General features: G+C 38.4%; 1 long non-coding RNA gene across 2 annotated transcripts; it reads left to right on the forward strand.

Annotated features, from left to right (window-relative positions):
- The first annotated feature begins 552 nt into the window (after positions 1-552).
- Positions 553-12,754, forward strand: LOC125964560 (uncharacterized). Of its 2 annotated transcripts, none has more exons than XR_007477692.1 (3): positions 553-660; positions 11,424-11,704; positions 12,318-12,754. It is a non-coding gene; the product is annotated as an uncharacterized LOC125964560 (long non-coding RNA). The 2 variants fall into 2 exon arrangements; XR_007477693.1 differs by having other exon boundaries at positions 12,419-12,754.
- Positions 12,755-15,715: the final 2,961 nt, after the last annotated feature.

Consider the following 15,715-nt stretch of genomic DNA (forward strand, 5'->3'; position numbering starts at 1 on the left):
TGCCCTTATAAGAAGAGGAAGAGACAACAGAGCCTTCTCTCTCTGCCCTGCAAGGACAGTGAGAAGGCAGCCTTCTGCAAATGCGATGTGGGCTCTCACCAGAACTGGATCTGTAGGTGCCTTGATCTTGGACTTCCCAGTCTCCGGGACTATGAGAAATGTTTGTTGTTTAAGTGACCAGTTTATGGTAGTTTGTTATAGCAGCCTGAAATGACTAAGACGACTGTAAACTGAGAAAAATGAGGTATATAGATTACCTCTTATACCTTTTCAACACTAACATTTTATAACTGAAGTTAGAGGTTTGAAACAGTAATTAGATATCATATTTTGCCTCTTAGCTGAATGTATATATGTGTGTGTATATGTATATACATATGTCTCTAGATCCTTCTAGATCCTGTTGTGATTCCTTGCGATTTCTCTAAATGTCCATATTCTCTTACACACACTTGCCATCTCTGAGTAGAATGTTCAGGCTCTCAAATTGTCTCTTGTTGTTCAATCATATCTTTCCCATATTCAAACCCCATTTGCCCACTTCAATTTCAGCTGGACCAGTCAACCCTATGAGAAGCGCCATGGAAGTGTTAAAGAAGAGGATCTAGAGGCCAGAATATACGATAGCAGAAAAGCTTCAGAAGTATGGATGATCTTAGGGTAATTAATAAATATAATTGAGATATTTTAAGGTAGATATAATTATAACTAAAATGCTATTCATGCTGCTATATTTTCCTCACAATTTTTTGATGCCCATTAGGCGTATGAGCCTTGTTAACTAGAATTCCCTCAGAGTCCATGAAACAAATCTCTTCTTGCTGATTAGGTAGTTTATTTTGAATTATTGCTGGCAAGGCTTGGAGCTATGGTTACTCTTCTTTGAATCTTGAATAGATGAAAGAAATCCAATATGAGTTTTTTAAGAAATTTATACCATGAATTAACATGAAAAAATGTTAGTTATAATATTAAAACTTTTATATGTGATATTAAAAACTTAATATTCTTAATAAAACCTATAATATATTATAGGACTTAATATAAGTCCTGTGATAGCAGAATTAAGTATTTTATTATCAAAAGTATTAAAAAAAAACCAGCTCCAAAGCCTTTTTTGAAATAGGTAGGAATATAAACTTTTGTGTATTTATTTACACCAACACATATTATCATTGTTTTAGTATTTGTTCGTGTGTTCTTTTTTTAACTTTGGGGGGACAAAGTGAAAGATAAATTATTGACCCTTGAGCTGGAAAGTCCGAGGGTTGGGCCAGTAGATTGAGGTGGTCAGTGTATGTATCCAGAGCCCCGGCTCTGTGACTCTTTCTGTACTCCGGTATCATCTTTATTTAGAGGATGAACCTTTGTGTTGGGAATTTTCATATAGAGTAACTGCATGACTGGTTTCTGAAAGACGACTGTATGTCAGTTCATAAAGTTTTAATAGGACAGTACTTGTGCTTGCATGGAAAACTCTTGGCTACTTACTTTATGAGAGTGGGAGAGTCACGTGTTCTGGATGCCAAGGGGGGAGTCTTTCCAGTGGCTGGCTGATTCCAAAAGAAATCAGACGACGACCCCTGACATGCTTACTGAGGAGATTTTTGCACCATCATCATGCAGGTACCAGTGGCTTGAACTTTCAGATATTTAGCTGCCTGACTTCAGAGATGTTTGATATAAGACAATTTATTCTGTTCTGTTCTATTACACATTTTCCCAATGTAACACCAATAGCTACTTTACCTTCCTGTTATTGATATACTGATATTATTTCCTATATGTATACCACTTAATGAGTCAACATGAACATCCATTTTATCTCCTTTTGGAAGAAAAAAGGATCAATTATCAACCATCTCACTTAATTGCAATACATGATTGGTGGGCTTTGGCTAAACTCCATGAGGAGCATGACCAGGTCTGTTTTGCTGAATGAGTGATGAATAAATTCACAAATCTCTCATATACTTTGATTCCCTCTTATGATCTCCAACAGTTTCTCCTGCCAGTCCTCTGAAATCCCACCAACACATTTTTTTTTTTACTTGATATTTACCAGTTTGACCAGAGGGAACAGAGATACCCATTCTCTTTAATCCATGATCCTACTTATATTGTTATATACTTATAATAATACCTTTGTTTATATTTAAAGTACAGATTATAAAGCACATTCACATACTTCTCATCGAATCCTCATAACCACCTCAAGGTTAGCTTATGTGGTCAAATTATACCCTCCCTTAGCACCTGATTTACCTTTGCAGAATTTAGTAATTGCCTATTTAATATCTATCTGTGTGCCTTACACAGTGCTTAGCAGACAGTATCTGTTGAATCAGTACTTGCCAAAGGAATGGATGACTTGATGAATGAATGAAAGTTTCTATCCCTATTTCATAGTTGAGAAAACCGAGAATCGGAACATCTGAGTGACTTGCCTAAATTCAGAGTTCAAAATAGGTCGAGTCAGGGCTCAAACTCTTTTGGACTTCAAGCCCTTCCTTTTTCCCAATCCAGCCGCTAGACTGCGGAGAAAATACAAAGACAAATTTATCAAACAAATAGAATTGATAGAAGCCAAATAGGAAGTATGATTGTATGTTAGTTTCCTAGCGCTGAGGAAACAAAGTACCACAAACTAGGTGGCTTACAACAATAGAAATTTAGCTTCTCACAGTTCTGGGCGCCATAAGTACGAATCAAGGTGTCAGACGGCTTGGGTCTTTCTTGGGAGCTCAGAGGGAGGGTCTGTTCTGGGGCTGTCTCCTCGCTTCTGGTGGTTGACAGCAATCCTTGGCGTTCCTTGGTTTGCAGCTGTATCTCTCCAACTTCTACCTTTGTCTTTACACGGCTTTCTATTCTATGCGTCTGGTATCCTTTGTTCTTCTTATAAGGACACCAGTGGTTGGATTTAGAGCCCACTCTAATCCAGTATGACCTCATCTTAACTTGTATCTTAATTACATCTCCACAGACCCTATTTCCAAGTTAGATCACATACACAGGTACCAGGGGTTAGGATGTCAGCATGTCTTTCAGGAGAACACAATTCAAACCACAACAGATGATTTTTTAAAAAAGGGACTAATATGTGACTAATTTAAATGTGGTTGAATTATTTCCACAAGTAACACTTGCCATAGGACTAAGGTTATAACTTTATTAAATCACTTAGTGCAACATTTCCTCAAGTGTGTTTTTTAAACTAGTCTGTGGGATAATAGGAGGTACTGCTTAGTGGGGGGGAAAAGGGTCTTATTATTAAATAGTTTTAGGAAACAGTAGGTCAAAGAAAGTTAAATGGCTGTACAGGCTATTTACAGTACTCCTCGGAGGCTTTAATATGCCAGAGTACATTGGGAAGATGTAGTACATTTCCCAAACTGATATGATGACAGACCATTTTTTAACTTGAGTGCTGTCCCAGGGAACACCCTTTATGAGACCCTGACTTCACAGGTAACATTATTTTGTAACTATCTGTTTACAAATTTGTCTCAGTAGGTTGTAAGCTTCTGAAAGGCAGAATCCATATTTCACTAATTTTTGAATCCTCAGAACACGCTTAGCATCTGACAGCTATAGGGCCATGCGGTTGTATAGGACAGCGGTCCCCAACCATTTTGGCACCAGGGACCGGTTTCGTGGAAGACAGTTTTTCCACGGACCTGGGGGTGAGGGGGATGGTTTCTGGATGATTCAAGCACATTACATTTATTGTGCACTTTATTTCTATTATTATTACATTGTAATATATAATGAAATAATTATACAACTCACCATAATGCAGAATCAATGGGAGCCCTGAGCTTGTTTTCACTTGCCACTCACTGATAGGGTTTTGATATGAGTCTGCAAGCAATTGATTTATTATGGTCTCTGTGCAGTCAAACCTCTTTGCTAATGATGATCTGTATTTGCAGCTGCTCCCCAGTGCTAGCATCACCGCCTCATCTCTACCTCAAATCATCAGGCATTAGATTCCCATGAGAAGAACACAACCTAGATTCCTCACATGCTTAGGGTTCGTGCTCCTGTGAGAATGTGATGCCGCCACTGATCTGACAGGAGGCTGAGCTCAGGCAGTAATGCGAGCGAAGGGGAGTGGCTGTAAAAACAGATGAAGCTTTGCTCACTCACCTGCCACTCACCTCCTGAAGCTTCACTCACCTGCCACTCATCTCCTGCTGTGCGGCCTGGTTTCTAACAGGCCACGGACCGGCACCGGTCTGTGCCCTGGGGGTTGGAGACCCCTGGTGTAGGATACAAATAAATGATGCTTACTGGACTTGTGTAACCCAACCACACTGGACACGTAGAGTGGTATTTTACCAGTGAGGATTTCTTTTAGCTATGTCACAAATCCTGGCCACTCTTCCCTGACCATAAAGGGGTTACTTTTTTCTCAGATAATAAGAAATTTGGGAGGAGGCAGTCCAGAACTGATGCACAGCTGCTCAAAAGGAATCATCAAAGACACGGATCATCTTGTTTCAGTCTTCTGTAATAGGAGGTTTCCTCTCAATGTTGCAGGATGGCTGCTTCATAGCCAGCCTCCACTTCTGGGCGCCAGGCAGGAAGGAAAAGTCTGTTTTCCTTCTCTCTCTCCTTCCTTCCTTCCTTCCTTCTCTCCCTCCCTCCCTCCCTCCCTCCCTTCCTCCCTCCCTCCCTCCCTCCCTTCTTTCCTTCCTTCCTTCTTTCTTGCTCTTCCTCCATCTCCCTCCTTCCTCCCCCACCCCTCTCTTTCCCTTTTTGTTCTTTTAACAAATTTTTGGGCAAGCCCCCCAAAATGGGATCCCGTTGGCAAAGAAGAATGAGAGAAGGGCTTTGCAGTAGCAAGGTCTTGAATCCTGTGCAATATAGGTTTGTTTGTCACTGTTGTTATTGTTAACAGTACTGGAGTTGCGACTGGTGCTGACCTATTTATAGAAAAGAAAAGGTTTTTGTAATTTAAATATTTTTATATTTTAAATTCCATAAAGAAGAAATTTGTTTCAATAATCACTTAAGCTGTTAGGTTATATAACCTCCTAGTAATAAACTATTTTGATGGGAGAGAAAAATGTGTTGGAGAGTGTCCCAGGAATTCTGGATGCAGAATAGTAGGCTAATTGAGTGCTTATGCAGTCATTGGATAAACTCACAATTCAACTGAACAAGAAATTAAATATATAACCTCAAAATATTTCATGATTCATTGCATTGGGAAACCAGTATTAACTTATTGCATCCTATTGATTCAGCATGATAAATAGAGCATTTTGATGGGGACTTTGATTCCATAGTGATTCAGTTTCCAACATTTGTAGAAATTTTGTATCAGCCAGCAGAACAGCTAGCAATCTTGAGCCATGCTGGTATGTTTGCTTTTCAAAGTTGGTGCCCTTTCCCTCTTAGATACAGCCATACTCAATTAAAATCATGCAATGTTGGCTAAGTAACAGGGCAGCAACCAAGATTGAAGTTGTGGAGAAAAATTCCAAAGCTTGTCTGAATAATAAGAAGCAGGAACTCAAAATTAGAAACTGCTTTCTGCTGTAATCACACCAGTGCAGCCGTTAGAGATTTTTCCATTGATTTTGGGAGTGTAGGAGACACAAATTAAAAATAAATAACTGTAGCAGCATTGCCATGACTTTTTCTGTCACATTTAATTAATTGGAAGTTTGGACAACTTAGGACTTTGAATAGCTGCTTTATTTGTCTTTCATTCTATTCTTAGGCTTTCTGTTCCTATTTAGAAGGTAGCTCTCCTTCAGTTTGTTTTAATCTTAATATCAAGACAGTTAATCAAGGAATTGATCATCAATGATTGCATCATTAAACATGATGTTCTAGCACCTTTGACTTCTCAAACATGAAGCAAGTGGGACTGACCTCACTCTCCCCCAGATGTCCGCTCATAAAACCCTATTTTTAGGGAAAGAATGCAGGAGATTTTAGCTCTGTCACATCTCCCAAAGATTATGGGATTGAAGAGAGTATAACCCCCCACTGCCACTGAAACTCATTAAGACCAGACCCAGAGGTTTAGTCAAACCTCAGCCTCGGACTCTGTGGTCAAATTCCCTGATAGGCACACAGTACGTTTTCATTGCATTTCACTTCTTTAGGTTCTAAATGAAGCCCTGTGTATTGTGCTGAGGACATGCTAGGCCGTAGGCTCCTAGGTAGCTTCTCAGGGCCCTTTCTTCCTGCCTGAGGGCCTTTGCACAGGCTGGTTTTTTTTTTTGCCTAGAACATTCCTCTCTCCCCTATTTTCTTTTGTCCTACATTCCCTTCAGGTCTTGTTTTAAATTTCACTGGCATACCAGATGAGTTTTTCTCAGTTATGAACTCCCAAATACACTTCTACTTTACTTAGCATATTTATAATTATTAATAATTTCTCAATTATTTGGGTAGTATCTTACCTTCTTCCTTGGGTGCAATGTAATAGAAGCAGGTCTGAGATATATGAGAGGAATAGAGCACTGTGGAGCTGACCCAGCATTGGGCTCGCATTTCTATTTTAACCCTAATAACAATGTATTATAATAACCTCTGTACATGATGCTTTTTTCTATCAAATTTTTTGTGCCCCAGTACTGAATACTTGTTCTCCTATGCAAGTATTCCCATAACATAGGAGCTGACAATCTAGAGTTTAGTCATCTACTCATGAAAAGTAATTAACTTTTCAAGCTATCGTACGCCAAATACCAAACAAATCAGCAAATGTGGTAGAGCTGTATTATCTATTCTGTTGGCCTCTAGCCACAAATGAGATGGAGAAGCAATTTATTTTGATAGCCATTTTAGTTCCTAGAGATGGCATAAAGTCTGTAAATATAAATTTAAATGCTACACAGTTTATAAAGCATGTCATAATGAAATTCTGCATATTGGCTAAAGCACTGCCTCAAAATACTGAAGATACAGATGCAGAATTAAAACTAGAGGGCTAAAATATTGTAACAGGATGTGGAAGAAAAGCAAGGCATGATATTAGTGGAAGTTTACTATTTTTAGGACTTGCTTGGGGCATAGTCATGTCTCTCAACACTATATAGAAGTTTGTAAAATATTATTAACTTGTAAATCTTATACTATGTGAATGAATTGCTTATTCAAAAATAAAACTAAGAATAGGGAAAAATTGTAATATTAATATGCTTTATTTTTAACTTTTGGTTAACTAACACATCTTTTTAAGTTGGTTATATAAACATTATTATATTCTTAGAAGATGATGTTTGAAATTATAAACATACTTTTAAATATATATATTTTGAAGATTGGCTTCAGGAAGCTAAGATAGAAATAAGTAGTGTAGATGACAATGGGGATGTGGAACTATAACCAGTACATTTGTATAAATTGTGAAGACCTTGCTGAGAGCACAGTTATAGAACTACTTCCCAGATAACTGGTTTCATGAAGTTCTTCCATGATTATGTAGCAATTCTGGTTTTTTTTTTATCATTGTTCCATAATTAAGAGGCTGTGGTTTTCAAGAGTTTTTCCCTTTGATCCATTTGATGTGCAGAATGTTTTTATTATTCTCCACCCTCAAAACAGCTTCCCACCCAATTATTATTTATTTATTTTTGTTGCGGTACTTGGGCCTCTCACTGTCGTGGCCTCTCCCGTTGCGGAGCACAGGCTCCAGATGCGCAGGCTCAGCGGCCATGGCTCACGGGCCCAGCCGCTCCGCGGCATGTGGGATCCTCCCAGACCGGGGCACGAACCCGTGTCCCCTGCATCGGCAGGCGGACTCTCAACCACTGTGCCACCAGGGAAGCCCCCACCCAATTATTTTTGATTACAAAAACATTTAACATTTTAGAAATCTCTCTATGACTGAAATGTTAAGACTATGTCTGTTTTTATTGTGAAAATAATGGATGAGCATGTTCCAGTCACTATTTCTGTTTTAAAGTTTGGTGGATGTTTATTGCATTCAGTGAATGCTACCGGTTGCATTAATGCAGTCCATTTACAAAATAGCTGCATTTTATAGTCAATATATCAATATTAGTTACCAGATAAATCCTCCAAATCCTCCAAATGAGAAAGTTGAGGTTCCTTTTGTAATATTGCAAAAGCACATTTCTCTCAGGAGTCATAATGACTTAAAATAATTTTAAAAGTATACCTGTTTGTTTCCAGTTTCTATAGAAAAATTGGTTGATTCCTTACAAGTTATAAGTTGAATGGGAAGTTTCCTCTCCTTAGGTTGAGAATTGATTTATGAGAAATCGTTGAATCTCTAAGATTTGCATTTGTGTATTTGAAACGTGGCTCTTAACTGGTTTGGCTCTTCATGTCACATGGGTTTTAGTAAGGAATAAGGAATATATTTGTCATGCCAAATCCTCCCCCTACCCCGCCGTTTTTGTTTTGGCTGCACTACACAGCATGTGGGATCTTAATTCCCTGACCAGGGATCGTACCATGCCCCCTGAAGTGGAAGCATGGAATCTTAACCACAGGACCGCCAGGAAAGTCCCCAAATCCCCCTTTTGTAATGACAACATGCAGGAGGCAAGAAATCATATGCAATTGCATTTGATTAGTTCTAAAGTGTGGAGGTTCATGACCACTAAAATAGTTATTTCTTAATAATACAGTTTAAATGAAAATACAAAGAGTGGACACATCTTCCAAAATATTGTGTGTTAAAAAAAATATTGTGTGTTACAGTAAAATATGGTTTATTGGCCACTCTATTAACCTGGCATTTCTCTTAATAATGACATTTGTGTTTTGGCAGTAATAGGTTAGAATGTGATAATTGGTATTTATTATTGTGACCCCAAAAATGTGTAAGATTTTTAAATACCCTCTGACTTATCAAAGAAAGATTAAATTATTTATATTTTCCAAGGCACTTCAGTATCTAGAAAATTGTAATTCTTTGACAATATTTACTCTCTATATAATATAGACAATAATCCTCTATATATTAGAATACCTTATTCCTAGGATATGTTAAAAAAAGAAACCCTGGAATTTGCAGTCATTTTCCATTTCAAGTACTTCTTTACAGCCTGTTGAAATTCCTGACATACTAATTATTATAGAATATGACTAACTTATTTTCCTTTTATTCATATATTCTGTGGGAAAAAAAAGTTAAAGTGAAAAGATTTGAATAGTTTACTATTTAGGAGACCCCTAAATGATGAAATATTTTTCAAGTTATTAGATCCCCTTAACAGTATCACTATTAGTGACTTTCTTCTAATCCAGGAGCTTATAATTGAATAAGAAATAATTGGACTTTTCTAAGCATGGAAAATAGACTCTCTGAAAGTCTTAACTAGGGCTAAGTTTTTTTTTCAATGTAGTGAAAACCAAAAGCAACATGTTAGGTTCAGCATTAAAAGCAGGTAATATAATCAGTGAATGTATATAAATCAGGATATAAAAAGGATCTTGACTCATAGTGAGATAGAGATCAAACCAATAGGGCAGGCTCTCTATTCTGTTTTGCTTAGAAATAAGTAAATAGGCTGAACTTTAGGTTAACTAAACTCTGGGTGTAAATCAGCCATCTTTCAAGACCCTGAATTAACCTGGCATTTCTCTTAATGCCACTGAGTTAACCTCCTTCACTTAACAAGGGCTCAGAGGCCCCATGGAATTTACACCAATCAAAGCAGTGCCGGCGGGCTTCCCTGGTGGCACAGTGGTTGAGAGTCCGCCTGCCGATGCAGGGGACGTGGGTTCGTGCCCCGGTCCGGGAAGATCCCACATGCTGCGGAGCGGCTGGGCCCGTGAGCCATGGCCGCTGAGCCTGCGCGTCCGGAGCCTGTGCTCCACAACGGGAGAGGCCACAACAGTGAGAGGCCCGCGTACCACAAAAAAAAAAAAAAAAAAAAAAAAAGCAGTGCCGGCAACCAAACAGCCTCTGTTTCAATACAAGAAGAAGCCAGGGGCAGAATACAAGTTACTGGTGAGTCTTGTACTTTGGACCACTCAGCAGGGCAGACATTCTTCTCCAAATATACCTTAAAGCAAAAGAAGGGACAGTGCATACCATTCTGCACCTGGCTGGAATGCAGGGGAAATGTAAACTAAGCTGACCCGACTGGTAGGTAACAAGTTTGAATAACTTGTTTGGGTCCCAGGACTTACTCTTGGTGAAAGCTATTAAAAGGTGGAATGTATCTTTGGCATAATTTCAGCTGTTTTATGTCTTCATTCCTACTTCATTTTGTCCTAGCTTGTGATTTATTATGTGACCTTAAACTTGATTTAAACTTGAGAAAGCCCAGATCTGGAGATTCTTTCAAAGTTTGTTTCAGGAGATGGGACTAACTAGAGTCGTAGAGTATCCACCAGCAGCAGTTTCAAATCTCAGCTCTGCCAAATCTAGGTCTGGCAGGTGTAACCCTCCTACACCAAGTCCCTCATCTCTAAAATGAGGTTCCTAACATCTTCCACGGAGAGTGTTACTGTTTTTTTAAAACTCATATACTGAAGCACTTGGCACATAGTAAGGACTCAATAATGATTGCTCTGAACCTCTTTCTTCCTTTTCTCTTTCTCCCTTTTATGGTGACAGAGGGCTACTAATAATGTCAGATTTTCTGTTTTTGTTGTCCTTTACTTTTCTCTCTCTGATTCTTCTTTCCTCCATCTCTGAAACTGAGCCCTATGCTTGCTATTAAATTATACCTTAGTGTCAGGAAATGAGCCTTGCCTCTTGCTATTAAAAGTGTCTTTGTGGGCTTCCCTCGTGGTGCGGTGGTTGAGAGTCCGCCTGCCGATGCAGGCGACACGGGTTCGTGCCCCGGTCCGGGAAGATCCCACATGCCGCGGAGTGACTAGGCCTGTGAGCCATCGCCACTGAGCCTGTGTGTCCGGAGCCTGTGCTCCACAACGGGAGAGGCCACAACAGTGAGAGGCCCGCGTACCGCAAAAAAAAAAGTGTGTGTGTGTGTGTGTGTGTGTGTGTGTGCTGATATTTATGCTGTACTGACTGTCAGTTCATATATTCTGGCCAAAATTTCTTTTTATCATGGATCTTAATCCCTGCATTTTACCTTTTCTGAAATGGTAAAATGTCACAATGTTTTCAATGCTGCAACTGGGCAGCGATGGAGTAAAAAGACAGAGAATGATGTTACTGGAGAATGACAAGTTAAATTTTCTTCTCTCTTCTGATCCTTTCTGGGTGTGTGGATGTATTTACTTTCTCAATGTAAGGAAGGGAAAATATTTTCTCTCTACTGTTTTCAAGATTAAAACATATCAGGGCTCCTGAGCCTATAGAACTGATCACTGCTGAAACAAGCAGACTGAAAAGGAGTGAAAGTATAGAGTTCACATGTGTTGTGTTTACTATGCGTGAAGCACCATTATAAGGATTGCATGAATCATGTCATTATTTTCACAAAAACTCTATCATTGTCCCTGTGTTACAGATGAGGAAGTTGAGGTGCAAATATGCTAAGATGATTCCTTGTCTCACAGAAGTGTCAGGGCTAGGATCTGAACCCAGGGAGTCTGGTGCTGAGGAGAACCTTATCTGCCTTCTAATGTATGATGTGAACACACCAGTAAGGGCTACGGTCAGTCTCCATCTCCTAAAATTGTGCTGCTCACCAGATGCACCGACATCACCTGGGAGCTTATGAAAAATGCAGCATCTCAACCTCACCCCAGACCTACCAAATTTTAATTTGCATTTTAAGAAGATCCCCAGGTAAGTAGCATGTAAAGTTTGGGAAACACAAGCCTCAAGCATTATTTCTGGGATCATATATATACTTTTTGTGTGATATAGGGAGAAAAACAATCAGGAATTTTAGATCTCAAAGGGATAAAGATTTAGAGACAATGCAGTTCAATCTCTTCCTTTTGTAATTGTTGAAAATAAGTTACATGGCGGTTAAATATGTATTTAAGAATAAATAAATTCTTAAGAATTCAATAAACATTTTTTGAGGGTCTGTCACGTGCCAGACTATATGCCAAGTGGGCTGGGGATACAAAGAGGTTGGGTTGGGAATCAGGAAAGACATTATTACAGACATAGTATTGGAGCTGAGTCTTGAAAGATTAATAGGTATTAACCAAAGGCACTAGAATTTGAGCCTTTTCATTTGCAACTAGGCCAATGAACATCATCATTCAGGGCCACAAGTTATTCAGAGAAAGGAGATATTTAGAGGAGTCAATCTCAAACTTGGCTTCACATAGAATTACCTGGAGAACTTTCAGAATGCCTATTCATGGCTCCACCTCCAGAGTTACTGATTTTGTTAGTCTGGGAGGAGATCTGGACATTCGTTTCTTTGTTTGTTTATGTTCTGCAGATGACTCTAGGGTCCACACAAGGCTATTATAGTTCTTTTGTGCTTGGTTTCCCTCTTTACTCTCTGGGTCTTCTGACCATTTCATCTGGTTCCTGACCCAGCTTTCGGCCCTGGACTTCAGACCCACCCTTGTCATGAACCGCAACTTGTTACCCCTTGGATCCTGAACTAAGTCTGACGGTAGATGCCGTATTCGTGTGACCCCCCCCGTGAGCATGGAGTGCTTTTTCTGTAAATCACCACATGTTGGGGCCAGAGCCAGCCCACTCTCAGAAAAGTTAGCATTAGAGCTGCCTGAGAACAGACGCACCCAATCTCTATAACTAGCGTGCCGCCCTACCCACAGTATAAGACGTCATAATTTTCTCCCCCAAATAAATAGAATATCAAAAGATTTTCTTTTACAGTTTTTTAAATTGAGGTAACATTGGTTTAAATGTTATATGTTTCATATGTACAATATGATATTTAGACTTCTGTATACACTATAGTGTGCTCACCACCAAAAGCTTAGTTTCCATCTATCACTATATAGTTGACCCCCTTTACCCATTTCACCCTCCCCCACCATTCCCCTTCCCCTCTAGCAACCACTATATTCTCTCTGTATCTATGTATTTGGTTTTATTTTGTTTGTTCATTTATTTATTTTATTTTTATATTCCTCATATGAATGAAATCATACAGCATTTGTCTTTCTCCATCTGACTTTAGCATAATACCCTCAAGGTCCATCCCTGTTGCTGCAAAAGGCAAGATTTTATCTTTATTATGGCTAAGTAGCATTGTGTGTGTGTGTGTATATGTATATATAACACCTATCTATCTATATCCATTCAACTGTTGATGGGCACTTAGGTTGTTTCCACATCTTGGCTATTGTAAGCAATGCTTCAATAAACATAGGGGTGCATATATCTTTTCAAGTTAGTGTTTTCATATTCTTTGAATAAATACCCAAAAGTAAACTAGCTGCGTCATACGGTAGTTGTATTATTAATTTTTGAGGAATCTCCGTACTGTTTTTCATAGTGGCTGAACCAATTTACATTCCCATCAACAGTGTATGAGGGCACCCTTCTCTCCACATCCTTGCCAACACTTGTAATTTCTTGACTTTTTTTTTTTTTTTGCTGTATGCGGGCCTCTCACTGTTGTGGCCTCTCCCATTGCAGAGCACAGGCTCCGGACGCGCAAGCTCAGCGGCCATGGCTCACGGACCCAGCCGCTCTGCGGCATGTGGGATCTTCCCGGACGGGGCATGAACCCGTGTCCCCTGCATCGGCAGGCGGACTCTCAACCACTGCACCACCAGGGAAGCCCCTATTTCTTGACTTTTTGATAATAGCCATTCTAACGTGTGTGAAGAAATATCTCATGGTGGTTTTGATTATTATTTCCCTAATAATTAGTGATGATTAACATCTTTCCATGTGCCTGTTGGCCATCTGTATGTCTTCTTTGGAAAAATGTCTAATCAGATCCTCTGCGCATTTTTTAGTTGGATTGTTTGAGTTCTTTATATATTTTGGATATCAACACCTTATCAGATATGTGATTTGCAAAAATCTTCATTCAGTAAGTTGTCTTTTTGTTTTGTTGATGGCTTCCTTTTCTCTGCAGAAGCTTTTTATTTTAATGTAGTCCCATTTGTTTATTTTTGCTTTTGTTTCCCTTGCCTGAGGAGACATATCTAGAAAGACATTGCTAAGACCAATGTCAGAGTATACTGCCTATGCTTTCCTCTAGGAGTTTTGTGGTTTCAGGTCTTACACTGAAGTCTTTAATCCATGTTGAGTTAATTTTTGTGTATTGTATAAGATTGTGGTCTAGTTTTGTTCTTGTGCATGTGGCTGTCTAGTTTTCCCAACACCATTTATGGAAGAGACTGTCCTTTCTCCATTGTATGTTCTTTGCTCCTTTGTCATAAATTAATTATCCATATATGTGTGGTTCATTTCTGGGCTTTCAGTTCTGTTCCACTGATCTGTGTGTCTGTTTTTCTTCCAATACCATGCTGTTTTTATTACTATAGCTTCATAGTATAATTTGAAAGCAGGAAGTGTACTTTCAGCTTTGTTCTTTATTTTAAAGATTGCTTTGGCTATTCAGGGTCTTTTATCATTCCATACAAATTTTAGGATTTTTTGTTCTACTTCTGTGAAAAATGTTGTTGGGATTTTAATAGGGATTGCATTGAATCTGTAGATTGCTTCAGGTAATATGGACATTTTAACAATGTTAATTATTCCAATCCATGAGCACAGAAAATCTTTCCATTTATTTTTGTCTTATTCAGTTCCTTTCAACAGTGTCTTATAATTTTTGGTGTACAGGTCTTTCACCTCCTTGGCTAAATTTATTCTTGGTATTTTATTATTTTTGCTGTGACTGTAAATGGGATTGTTTTCTTTATTTATCTTTCAGCTAGTTCATTGTTATTGTATAGAAATGCAACAGATTTTTGCAGATTGACTTTGTACCCTGCAACTTTACTGTATTAGTTTATTATTTTTAATAGTTTATTGGTGGGGTCTTTAGGTTTTTTTCTTTATGTAAAATCATGTCATCTGCTGATAGTGAGTTTTGCTTCTTCCTTTCCAATTTAGATGCATTTTATTTCTTTTTCTTGATTAATTTCTGTGGCTAGGACTTCCAATACTATGTTGAGTAAAAGTGGTGAGAGTGGGCATCCTTATCTTGTTTCTGATCTTGGAGAAATAGCTTTCAGTTTTTCATTTGCGTGTGATGTTAGCTTTGGGTTTGTCATATATGGCCTTTATTAGGTTGAGATATATTTCTTCTGTACCCACTTTATTGAGAATTTTTATCATAAATGCATCAGTGCCTCTATTGTGATGATCATAAGATTTTCATTCTTTGTTTTGTTAATGTGGTATATCACATTAACTGATTTGTAGATATTGAAACCTGGAATAAATCCCACTTGATCATGGTGTATGATCCTTTCAATATATTGTTGTATTTAGTTTGCTAATATTTTGTTGAGGTTTTTGCATCTATATTCATCAGAGATATTGGCCTGAATTTTCTTTTTTCATGCTCTCTTTGTTTGATTTTGTTATAAATCATAAAGTGAGTTAGGAAGTGTTCTCTCCTCTTCAATTTTTTTGGAAGAGTTTGAAAAGAATAATGTATTAAATCTTCTTTGAATGTTTGGTAGAATTCACCTGTGAAGGCATCTGGTTCTGAACTTCTGTTTTTTGGTAAGGTTTGGATTACTATTTCAATCTCCTAATGATTGATCTATTCAGATTTTCTATTTCTTCATGAATTAGTCGTCAGAGGTTGGTTGATTATAAGAATTCATCCATTCTTCTAGGTTGTCCAATTTGTGGGCATATAGCTGTTCATAGTATTCTCTTATAATCTTTTGT

This window comes from Orcinus orca, chromosome 5 (assembly GCF_937001465.1).
Source record: "Orcinus orca chromosome 5, mOrcOrc1.1, whole genome shotgun sequence".
Classification (NCBI taxonomy): Eukaryota; Metazoa; Chordata; class Mammalia; order Artiodactyla; family Delphinidae; genus Orcinus; species Orcinus orca.